The sequence below is a fragment of the Melospiza georgiana genome, chromosome 5, assembly GCF_028018845.1.
Source record: "Melospiza georgiana isolate bMelGeo1 chromosome 5, bMelGeo1.pri, whole genome shotgun sequence".
NCBI classification, from domain to species: domain Eukaryota; kingdom Metazoa; phylum Chordata; class Aves; order Passeriformes; family Passerellidae; genus Melospiza; species Melospiza georgiana.
Genome location: NC_080434.1, coordinates 53576432 through 53589353, shown reverse-complemented (window position 1 = coordinate 53589353; position 12922 = coordinate 53576432).

Here is a 12922-nt window from a genome sequence, read left to right as displayed (position 1 = left end):
CTGCAAAGATCGTTTTACACCTTTCAAATGTAGATCTGTCATGCATTCAGGTAAGCTACATGTTCAGTGCCTCCTGACGCTTTAACTTGTTTACAGCAAGAGATAAAGAAATTCTCCCCTGACTCCACAGGAATTAATAGTATTTACTCTAACTATCTACTTAAATCATATAGCAATTAAATCCAATTAATGAGCAGTAACAATGGCAGCACAGCTGAACCTTGTACTGCAGAGTAGGTAGCCCCCTCCTTCCTGTTATTACAGCTCCAGATCTGTAGGAACACAAGCATGGAGAAAATCTGATTCCTTGCTTGCTACCACGAGGAACCATGTCATATAACCCCTTTTGTAAATGTGTGAACCTGTTTCTTAAAATGAATTAGGTGTTTTGTCTCCAAAATTATATGAAGACCTGCATTACAAACAGGTAAATGAAGATTACTATTATTGTAAGATTCTAGGATGCTTCTAGGATTATTCCTGATTAATTTATACCAATTTTTTCTTGTATCAACACTAATTTTGTTGCTTTATATACTATTTACTCTTGAGAGCTAGAGGTCATGCCCCATGCGACCCTTCTTCTGATTTATAATCCTCATTTATAAGGTAGGATTTTGATGACTGTTTTGCTAATTTTGCTCTTTTGAGTTCATCCATTTTAAAGGTGAGTGCCCAGAATGACACAGAGCATTCCAGATGAGACTCCAAACATTGTCTTACATAACTGCTTTAAAGAAAATGGTGTTTTCTGGTGGTTCTGAGATTTTTTTTTCTATATAAAACATCACTTCTAGTAGTTATATTTAGAAGTTCAAGGTTTAAATCATCATCTCTTTAACAAAAGGTTTTTATCCCATCTATGCAGATTACCTGTGTTCTAGCCCTGCTTTTGCCTAGAGAGTGAACACAACAAAGCTTTAGACAAATATTAGAAGTTTTATGTATGACAGAACTTTTCTAATGCTTTTTGACAAATTGAAAATTCCCCTCCTACCCATAGTTTCCTTTTGCTGCTATTCCTTTTGTTTCTGTAGAGACTGGAGGTTTACTTGAAAAAACAGGTTGAGTGTTTTTTGCAGGGATTTCTTTTTTTTTTTTTTTGTTTAAGGTAGTCACAGCTTTCTCATCTGTATGGGACAGTTAGCTGCAGGTACAGATATTTGAATGTTTGTGATATTCAGACAAATGATAACTTGAAAGACCTGCCTAGGATTAAAATTCTTGGTAGAATTCCTGGTTTTGCAAAACAGAGACAGACACTGCTTCTGTGTCTGTAAAAGTAAGGAGCTGAGTATAATAAGTATTCAAGGGGAGCACATGAGCAGTTACCCAAGTTTATAATTTTAACTATGACATTAAAGGAACTCCCTCATGGCTTCTAGAGGTGTGATCAACAAAGAAACTGTAGCATAGGAAAACAAATTTCTTATTTTCAGGGCAGTAACAGGGCCAACTCGGTTTGATATCACTTTCACCAAATGAAGTGCTTGTATTACATGTACACACAAAGATGGTGCAAATGGAAAAAATTAAATAGGGGAGGAAATACACTGCCTGGAGGCAGGTGACTTTGTAAGTGATGTGACCATAAAGGAAAAGGAACCTGAGGAGGCAGATGAGAAAATGAGACATTGAGAAACATGCAAGCAACTGAGAAGCAGATTTTGATGAAAGATGGGAAAAGTATGTTGGACAAAAGGGCAATGTAAATGCCTCCAAAAAAAACCTGTAATGACAGAGATGAGGGAACACAACACTTTAGAAAGTGAAAATGAAGGAAAAAACATACAGCTAAATGAGAAAACTTCGAGTATGGAAAGCTAATACTAGAGAAATTCTGTATGTTTTGAATAGAGAGCCCCTAGAGGTAACTTAAATAAGTCACAAACAGTGTAGATCAAGGAGTGACAGTTTTTCCCTCCAGAGAAAAATAAGGCACTGAGCAAACACTTGGAATCAAGGATATTTTTCACAGAGGAGAGAGGTTAAGTAATTTGTAGGAGGATCCTGTAATTATTAAGCAACATTTTCTCACACTGGTATTAAAAATTTGCTGGGTAAAAATGTTTGTAAATTTTTAAAAACATATTTTTACTCCTTGACTTCAAACTGGAGAAGCATTTTAAGACTTCAGTTTATTTCAGGCCCTGACAAGTTTAACAGTTATCCACCAGACCAGGAGTTTATGGATGGGGAATATCTTTTATCATATTCTCCATAAACTGCTCTCTCTTGCAAAGAAAAAAACCAGAACAATAAGATGTATACAAGATTTTATTTTAGTTTTTTCACAGCCTGCCTGCCCAAATCGGTGTGGGCAAATAGTTTACAACTCTGTAGACTTACCCCAAGTTGACAGCCTGGTTCTGTGAACAGTCTCCTGTTCTAAAGTCAATGGGACTTCCCAAATGAATAAATATATTGAAATCTTTATGTTTGCAAGATCAGTTCCTATGCTGATAATGTAATGTGAAAGACAAATTTAAAAAAGAAATTTAGGAACATTTGGTGGTGTTATGTCAGCAAGTAAATAGTAACCATCTGGTCTCTAGATTGCTAATCTATTTCCCCTGATTTTATGGTAGCATGCTTCCTGTGTCTGCAAGCTTGAGACTACATCATTAAACTTTTGTGTTGATCTTTTTTAATGTTTTAACAGAAACATTTGAAATACTTTGCCATTTTGGGTGCGAAATTTTCTTCCTATGCATATTTCTTCTGGCTGAAAATTTTTCATTCTGTTGCAGCTTATTTTAAAGTATTTATTGAACAACATTTCTAATAAGGATGAATAATTTCAGCTATGTTCTTTAAAAAGCAGACCAGTCATCCACAATGAATGGCATCCAGTTATGTAGGGCTGACTAATTACTACCGGTAATTAGGCTGTAAGATCTCAGTTTGATCCTAGCATCACATAGTACCAAGTTGAAGGGACCCTGTTCAGCCTTTCTTGGCTTTCTCTGCTGCAGCAGCAGCACCCTGGTCACTCATACTGAGCTTGCTGTCTACCAGGACCCTCAGGTCCCTCACCACAGAGCTGGTACCCAGCCAGACACAGATCCCCACCTGTGCTGCACTCCTGGATTGTATTTTCCCAGGTGCAAAATCTTGTCCTTGTGCAACCTGTGTGCCAAGGAAAATATAGCTTGGATATTAGGAAAACCTTTTTCACTGAAAGAGTCATAAAGTTCTGGGATGATCTGCCTGGTGAGGTGGTGGAGTCACCATCCCTGGATGTGTTTAAAAAAAGACTGGATGTGGCACTTGGTGCCACGGTTTAGTTGAGGTGTTAGGGCTGGGTTGGACTCGATGATCTTAAAGGTCTCTTCCAACCTCATGATTCAGTGTATTCTGTGAACTTCATATGGTTCTTGGCAGCCCTCTATTCCAGTCTCTCCAGGTCCTCCTGCAGGGTGGCTCTCCCTCCCAAAGTGTCCACTTTCCCCCTCAGCTTGGTATTATCAGCAAACTTCATCAGGATACACTTGATCCCATCCAGATCAATTATGAAGATATTAAACAGATGTGAGCCCAATTTCCATCCCTGGGGGACCCCACTTGTCCCAGGCTGCCAGTTTGAAAAGGAGTTATTTATTTGCCACCACCCTCTAGCTGTGTCTGGCTAGCCAGTTCCCCATCCACTGCATGGACCAGTCCAGATCCTAATGCATCCAGTCAGTACTTTAGGAGAAGTCTCTGGGAAGACTCATTGAAAGCCTTGGAGACAATGTCCATTGCTCACCCCACATCAGCTGAGCAGGGCCTTGTGTTGTCAGAAGGTGATCAGGTTTGTCAAGCGTGACTTGCCTTTGGTGAATCCCTGCTGGCTTTTCCCAATCATGTGCTTCATTTGACATGTGAGAGCCCCCAGGAAAATTTGTTCTCCAACTTTCCCAGGGAATGGAGTAAAACTCACAGGCCTGTAACTTCCTGGATCCTCCTTTAGGCCCTTCTTGTAGATGGGCTGACATTAGCCTTCTTCCAGTTTTCTAGGACGTTCCCTGATATCCACAACTTCTCCAAGATTATGGAGAGCATCCTTGGAATGACATCAAACAGCTCTGTTAAAACCCTTGGATGTGTAACGTCAGGACCCATCAATTTGTAGAGGTCAGGCTCCTGTGATAGTTCACAGACAAGCTCTTCTTTCACTGACAGTCTGTTGGTGTTTCATAATCCTGGATTTTTGATCCCAGGACCTGTTCCCAAGGTGAAAACAGAGGTGAAGAATGTGTTGGGAATCCCTGCCTTTTCAGCACTGTAGGTGACCAGTTCACCTCTGCTGCTGAACAGTGGTCAGTATTTCCTTCTCTTTGTTGTTCATGTACCTGAAGAACCTTTTTTTGTGTTTTTGACCTCTGGCCAATTTCAATTTGAGCTGAGCTTTTGCTTTTCTAACTGCATCTGCCCACCCTGGCAATGCCCTTGTAGCTCTCCATGGGTTTCCATCTCTGGTATGCTTCTCTTCTGGTTTTCAACAGACCCAAAAGCTCACATTTAAGCCAAGGGAGTCTCTTATTCCACCTACTTTCCTTACCCTTAGAGAGCATGAACTGGTTTTGTACTTCCAGGAGTGTCCTTGAAAAACTGACAGCACTCACAAGCTCCTTCATCTTCCATGGAAGCCTCCCAGGGAATCTGTCTCAGCTGAGCTCAGAGCTAAATTTCTTGACTGCAAGCTGTTACCTTAGGAATAAGCTCTGGATTGCTATGCATTGCAAGAAAAAAAAAGAATAGGTGCATACCATTTAAAGGTATAAAATTTCCAACAGGCTGAAATGTTGAGAAGCACTTATCACAGCTTGAGGAAGGCTTGTTTCACTGAGGGAAGCTATAGGAATATCAATTTTCTACAAACTGAAAAGTAAACATATTTTAAAAATTAATTAAAATTACTTTAAAAACTCTCCAGGATCCTCATTCTTCTCCCTAGAGGTTTAACTATAATTTATCTTTAATTCAATATAATCAGATCAAATGCAGTCTGTTTTATGAATGCATAAAACCTTGCCCACATGAACTTATGTTAACTATAATGCCTATGCTTTCTTTAAACTTACATGAATAAGATTTTCTGTCTTTCCTTTTCATTTAACTTAACTTACAACTTCACTAAATGAAATACACCAGTGTTAAATCTTTAACAAAACTAACTGTCCACCCAGGGCTTAAATCTACAGCTCATCTATTCAATGATTTAAGCATATTTAGAGCTTGCTCACATTGGTTAACACTCAGTAAATAATGAAACCGAATTTCACCACAGTTGAAATGGCCTAATACAGATTATACCAGAAATGATGCACTTGTTTTGTGTCTCCTTGCTGCCAAGTTCTTGTGATTTGGTATGTGCATTCTCATGAAAACAATCCATGGCCTTATTTTAGGAAGCTGGTTAAAAAAGGCATACTGTATGTTGGAGAACTTTATTCTTAAGCAGACTTTCCTTCTGTAAGATTGCCTGGATGTGTTCATTCATGCAATGACCTCCATGCAACATCCCACAGGCACTGTGGTTTGCTTGCAGAAGGCACCAACACCTTCAGCTGAGACACCAGGAACCAGCTACAGCTGTGCCTCTGAATCTCTTGGCTGGAGACACAGCAAATTCTTCTGATCTTGGCTTGCCCACTCCAAACGAAATGGAATTACTTTTGACGTGTAAGGTATGTGGTTTAAGTCCACTATTAAGAAAGATGTATCTTATGAAAAAAAGCATAGGCTAATTTTCTCTTTCAGATGAAATTAGGATGTTATGCTAGGCAATAACTTGGGGGATGCCAGTTATAAGGGAAAGAATGTGAAAATGCTTATAGAAGACCAGCCATGATCACCAGGACTTCAGCAGGAACTGCCTGGGTCACCTGGTTCACGCAAGTCACAGTTATATACTTAAGGAGTAGAAAGAGGAAGTAGGCTGGCACAGGTTGAAATAAATAATCCATCAGCATTCAACTCTTACCATGGAACTGAAATTTTAATAGGAGGCAAGACCTTAACCTAGTTCTGAGAGGAACTTAAGAAGCCATGTTGAAGGTAGTCAGAAGAATTCCACACATGCTGTCAAGGCCAAAATGACTCTTAACAAATGAACTTTCATTTCAGAAGGTCATTTAGAATAACTGCAAGTCTATTCTTAGATGAAACTAAAGTTTCGGTGGAGCACAAAAAAAAATCCTCTTTTAGGTAAGTACATCTCAGTGCATTTTATATAAGTTTTAATTGCTGAAGTTAATCATGATGGGTTTTACCTGGAATAAACAAGTATCTTCTAAATTCATTTAAAAACCATTCAGAATCTAGTTATGAGGTGGGGGAAGATGTGGTGGTGGAAGTCAGTCTGAGCTAAAGCAGATTTGAGTGCCAGGGCAGAATCCTGTCATTCTGTGTTGTTAGGAATGGCTGCTGTTTGTACCAAAACCACCTTTGTGGCACTGCAGCCATGCCATGCCATGCCATGCCTTGTCAGCTGAACTTCAGGAGAAGAGATTACCACAAGCACAGCTGTATCTCTGGCAGGTATCATACAGACAGACTGAACTTGGTCCAACAGGACTTTCTGTCCTCTCCAAAGTTTGGAGGTAAAAAGCTTAGATGAGGAAATGGAAAAATGTTTGGACTTAACTTTGCCACATACTGACTAGAGCAAGGTAAAATGATTCTTGGATTAACTGCTGAGAGTAGAGGATCCCTTCTCCTCACTTTAATGCTACACAGTTTCTTCTATAGCCAGGGTCCTTTGTCAGAGGAATTATGTTAAATAGGAACATGCAAAGTTGATTTCTCTATTACTTGTGTCTCCTCTGCAGTGCCTCAGGCTCTTATTTTCCCTCAGTTTCTTTTCCTGTAGCCATATATCAATATGGAGAACTCTCAGCATGTTTTTCCTGAGGTTAGGGATATGAAGGGCATTTTTAGACTGGCATTTGTCCCTCATCATCAGGACATGTGCTTAGTGATACCTCAGCCAGCAGAGCCCTGATGTATCACCCTTGCATGGTGCACGAACCTGCGAGTCACACTGGAAATGGCAACAAAGAGAAAAAGAGGGAGACAGGAGCAGAACACTGCAGGGATATCATGCATGATCCCAATTTAACTTGCTGTTTAGGTGCCAGGATAGAGCTTGCTTCCTCTGTGAGTATTGCAGAATAAGACAAAAATGACTTTTTTTGCATGGTACTTAGAACCACGAGGAATAACTCCCTGAGACATCCCTTTCCCTCACAGAACCAAAAATACACAGTAGTTCTTCAGAACATGTGAATTCAGCTGCTGGATGATGCACATTTTTACGCCCAATGGAACTGAAGACACTCAGCTTACATGAGCTCAAAGGGACAAGAGACACAGCTTTAATGGAGCCACAAAGCCAGGTTAATTAGGCAATTTTGAATTAAAACATTAAAGCTTCAAGGCTTAAAGATCAAATAAACAAACAAAACCAACAATCCCTTTAAAGAAAAAAAAAAACATCAGATTTTTTTTTACATTTTGGTGTATGTGTTTTAACAATATTAGAAGGTGTCTATGACACATTCCGAAATAAAAAATGTACACTCATTTAGACTCAGCAAGGCATTTATCAGGAACTGAGGAATTTTGGGTATAAACTCTTTGCCCACAAGAAATAGTGGTGTAGAAGTTTCTGTGCTTTCACTGATAACAAGTAAGGCCAAACTCAATTCTTGGGTTTCCAGCTCTTGACAGAAGTGCAGTAAGTGTGCTTGTGTCCTTGAAGTCGATATTTTAGCAGATGTTTTGGCTCTATATATTAGGGTTGCTCATCAGCACTGCAGGTTTAACATGACATCACCTTTAACAACATGTAGCTATACTTAAGGAAAGAAAAATTGACATCAGTGAGCACTACTCTGTGCTTTCAGTTGTTGACTACAGCAAAATGTTTCATTTGAACTCTGTTAGTGAATTTGGGAAAATAAATAAAGCACATTCTATTGTAGGGGAATTAATTTTCTTAGGCTATTAAAAATTATATTTATATTGTGGTGCTTTCCAAAGGCACTGTCAGGACCAGGGCCTGGCTGTGCCTATTTTCACACAGAAAAAATTGTTCCAGACAGTTTACCATTTGAACCTTCAATTTTGCCAGGGGCACCATTCATATATTTAAATGCACAAAAGAACCTTTCCACACAAAATCTATTTAGCTATATTTTAATGTTTAATTAAGTATCATAGTAGGTAAGGACACAAGTACAAAGCCAAGTAGATGCACAAGGATCAATTCTTTTAACATTAAACAGAATTTGGGAGGACACGTCCTCTATTGGCCAGTCAAGATTCAACAGGAGCAGTATCCATCCCCCTTTATTTCTACTATTTCACAGCTCCCTGTAATTGTTTTTGTACATCAGCATGCATGGATGGGAAACACCATCATCCAAACCAAAATGCATTTATACAAAAATATTTTCTTCCATTTCCCCCTGCCAGGAGTGTCTCATACCAGGAAGAAAACTACATTCAAAATAAAAGGAAAAGTTAGATGAACTAGTAGGCCAAGGTAGATCTTGATGGCTGTGTGTTCATACAGTCCTCAAATGTACATGTACAAAACATGATCTTTGCTTTGGTTTATTTTGCTTCGAAGAGGAGGGATGCTAAAATGTGCCATCAGAATCTGCTAACTCTAAACTAATTGCTCCATGTCAGTGTCAGATTACCCCTTCCAAATACCTGAACCTGTTGTATTTGTGATAATTAACAGAATTGTTTGCACTTTGTAATAGCACGGGAGCATGTAATTAGTCTGGCCTCACAGAAGGTTGTTTTGTACCACAGCAGAATTTCCTATTTAAGTCATGCCCAGGAAGGAAGAAGTGAGAGCGAGGGCTGACATGCCCACAGGTGTGCTCACACACCCTGCTTGCAGTCAGAAAAATCCAACTCATCCAGAACGAATTTGGTGCTTTGCTTCAGTGCTTTTGGAAATGGTGATTAAGACTTCATGTTATAATCTGGAACAAGGTGATTAACGGCCCCTCAAAAATCCACACAAGGTCTCAGCTGTAACTTACTGTTTTCACCACTGTTGGAGACAATAAAGCAAGAAAGTGTGAAACAAAGTGATAAGGATTTGTGGCTTTGGGGCTGGAAAAGCTTTGGCTTATGAAGCTAAGTAGCTTAATGTTGGGCATAGAGACATCTCAATCACACCAGGGGTGGCTGTCACCAAACAGCCTGTCAGGCTTCCTCTGGAGAGGTTTACAATGCATCCTGTAATGGACTGTGATCATTGCTGTCACAAGCACCAGATGAGAAGGCAGAAAATAAACATGGTCCAGCATCTGACACAAAGTCTGTGGTTTTAATTACCATTGTTTAATTACCTTAGTTAAAGGAATGGAAGGTTTTTAGACATACAGAAAAATCCTCACATAAATATCACTTTTATCATTAATGTTTTCAAGCTGTTTAAAATAATAAAAATGTACATGATCAGTGTCAAATGCTTGTTCAGTTTACAAATGTGATTCCAACTTTCCTAGCTTGATTTTGTTCTGAACAGCAGGGAAGACTGTGTGTCATATACAGTGTAGTTAGCTTGGCCAGTTAATACACAGCTGGGAGCAAAGTCATTGTTAAAGAACTTATTTTTTAGCTGATACCTGTGTATCAGCTCCATAAAGATTCAGTGGGAGACCTGCAGTTACCTCTGTGGGATACTTACCATTCCACTTGTCACTTTCCAAAAGATTTCCTTCAGTTTCTTCAGCTGTTTACAAGGTCAGACTGAAATACATTGATCAATTTCCCATTCTATAGGCAAGGAGGTTGTGCAAGCCAGTCCTAGATCTGTTGGGGTAACACAGCAACAGAGACAGTGGCAAAAGATATGAAGTCTCGACAACCTCCTGTGGCAGCTGGAAATAACTGGGCTCTTAAGGGATGGCAACCCAAACCAACACCTTGGATTTGTGGAACACAATTCTCTACCTGTGACATCTTCCCAGCCAAAAGGATAAAGAATTATAGCTTCTTTGGGCCAACTTAAATCACTGCAGTATTTTTAAAAATTACTGTACCTCACCTGAAAGAATCAACTGTGAGGTTTAAAGTCAACACTCAACTTTCTTCCTTGAGTTTTGAATTTTTAGCCTTCCTAAGGACTTAATAATTACTTATATGAGACACAGTACATTTGAAGAAGTTTGGAAATTTGTTACACTGATCTGCCAGGATATCTTCTGTGAGGATGAGAAAAAGACGTAATGCTTATTTTATTTGGTTATTTTTTTCTTTTCAGAAGCTTTTCGCATAAAACTGGATAAGAGAGATAAAAAAACTGGTATCTAGGTCGATCTGAAATGTCTCAGATTGGTAGAAACCTCCTTGGGATGGATTGACAAAGAAAAAAACCAGCAGAATGAGAAGGTGAAGGCCAGAGTAGAGGAGCAGGATCCTCTGTTTTTCCAAAGAGCTTTTTCCTTTGCCCTGTGTTTTTGTTTTTCCTGAAGACTCTGGTATCCTGTAAGCACTTCAGCTCAGGATGGAATTATTAAGAAACAATTTCCTAGACTGGGTAAAAATTAGACAAATGACTGAAGTTAAACCATTAAGCCACAGTATTACAATTTAGATGCTATCTTACAGACATAATGGCTGTGGGATAGATATACAGCTCTGGAGACTGGGGAAAAAACCAAAAATCCCCAGAAAAAGGTAAGAATTCTCCTTGAACTTGTGCCAGGTAAGTTCAGTGTCAGGTTTCCTGTGCACAGAGAAAAAAAAATTAAATACCCCACATACAAAGGATTGCTACAAGTACATGTTAACAATTAAAGATTACATTCTTCTGCTAAGATCACAAAATGCTTTCAGGTTCTGTGGGAAAGTCAAAGAGATTTGGTTAATTCTACCCTTTCTCTGACTCTTATATTCTTTACGAGTTTCTTAACTGATGTTAACTTTTTTCCACCCCTCTTCCTATTTCTCCTATTTAAAATAAGAGCTGTCCCCGGTGTATTTTGAGCACCTGCTGCCTGTGCCCAGCTCCACCGGGCGGTGAAGCTGCCCCTTGGCACACACCTTTGTCCTTTAGGCGTTAGTGGCCCCTCAGTGCCCGCTCCACCTCAGGCTGCCGGCGCAGGCAGTGCCCGCCGCTCCCTCACCCCGTGCTCCGTCTCGCTTTATTCCCGCCCTTCAAAGGCGCGGCACACCTGTCTGAGGCGGCTCCCAGCCCCACCTGCGCTCCGAGCCGCGGGCTGTCGGTCCCTCCCCTCACACGGTCCGGAGCCCGGGCTGCGCTCTGTCTCGGGTCCGCCGCGCCCGCGGTGCGGGTGCGAGCCTGAGCCCGGCTCCCGCTCCCGGCCCCGTTCGAACGGCCGCCGCTAGCCCGCGCCTGCGCACTGCCTGCCCCGCCGGAGCCCAGGGCGAGGCGAGGCGGCTCGGGGAGGCCAGCGAACTACGCGCCCCGTCATGCCCCGCGCGCCCAGCTCCCCACGGCCGGAGCGAGCGGGCCGCTCGCAAAGCACGCCGGGAGCTGTAGTCCTCCGGCGCGGGGCATTGTCTCTCCCCTTTCTCTGTCCGGGAACCCGACCGCCACCCCGCCGGGCGAGCGCGGTGACTGACAGCGCCGGACAGCCAGTCGCCGCAGCGCCGTGCGGCCGAGCCCGGCGCCGTCTCCCCGGTGACCGGGACAGCCGCTGCCTCGGCGGAGTAGCCGGAGTCCCGGGGGACAGAGGTGAGTGGGTCTGAGCGGGGCAGCGCCCACCGCAGCCCGCCCGGCTCTCCCATCCCCTTCGCCGCCGAGCGCCCGGCCCGGGACCCCGCTGGGATGCGGCGGGAGGAGCGGGGACGGCAGATGGACGGCGGGAGGGGGGACGGGGGGAGGGGAGCACGGCGGCGGGGGCCGAGGGGAGGCAGGGGGCAGCCGGGAGCCTTGGCCGCCCCTGTGCGCGCCCCTCGGGCTGCGGCGCTGCCCGCGACCCCCGGAGCGCAGCGCGGAGGGGGCGGCGGGTCCGCCCGCGGCGGGGGGGGCGCGGGTGCTCCGTGCCCTCCCGTCTTTTACCGCTTGATTTTTCAAATCGTCCCTGCGGGCTCAGGTGCCGCTTCTCCCCTCCCCGCAGCTCCACCCCCCGGGAAGCGGCTGCCCGGGAGCCGGGCAGTTAATGGGTAACCCCGCGGGGCGCTGCTCCGCACCCGCCGCCCCCCGGGTCCCCGCCGGTGCCCGCGGGACGGCCCCGCACCCGCCGAGGGCAGCGCCGGGAGCGTCCCGGGAGCGGGGCAGCGGCGGCGGGGCCGTGCGAGCGGCTGTGCAGAGCCCGCCGGGCCCGTCCCGGTGTCCCCGTCCCGCCCGGGGGTCGCTGCTGCCGCCCCTAGTGCCGCCCCTCTGAGCGGCGTCCCAGCAGTTCTGGAACGAATTTGCAAGAAAAGCAGCGGGGAAAATGCCTAACTGCGAACAAAACCTTTCCACCTTCTTGAATACGGCAGATAAATTAGTCTGAGTTGTAGGCGCATGACTGTCTGTACAATAGCTTTAGGAAACTGTGTCCTTGCTCACATGAGTCTTGTCAGACAAAACAGCGAATGTCCTGTTTGTGTTCCTTACACTTCGTACACCGTCTGCAGTGGGAGAAGAGTTTTTATTAACAACTACTTTTCAGCCTGCTGTTACTAACTGCAGTCAGTATTTTTTGAATTATCGCACTAGATACACCTAAAGGAAACATAATGGTCTCTCTTGCCAATTGTGGAATGCTGATGAGATTTTTTTATTAAAACATTGTCCTGCCCAAGTTTTCAAACAACTGGTAGCTGTCTTCTACAGGTTGTGCTGTTACATTTCTTGTGTAACTTGTCTATAAACACGTACCACATTTGAATAGTTAGTGGAATTCAAATGTGACAGCTTCATTTGAGCTTTGTAGGGACTTGGCATCAGCTCTGCCTC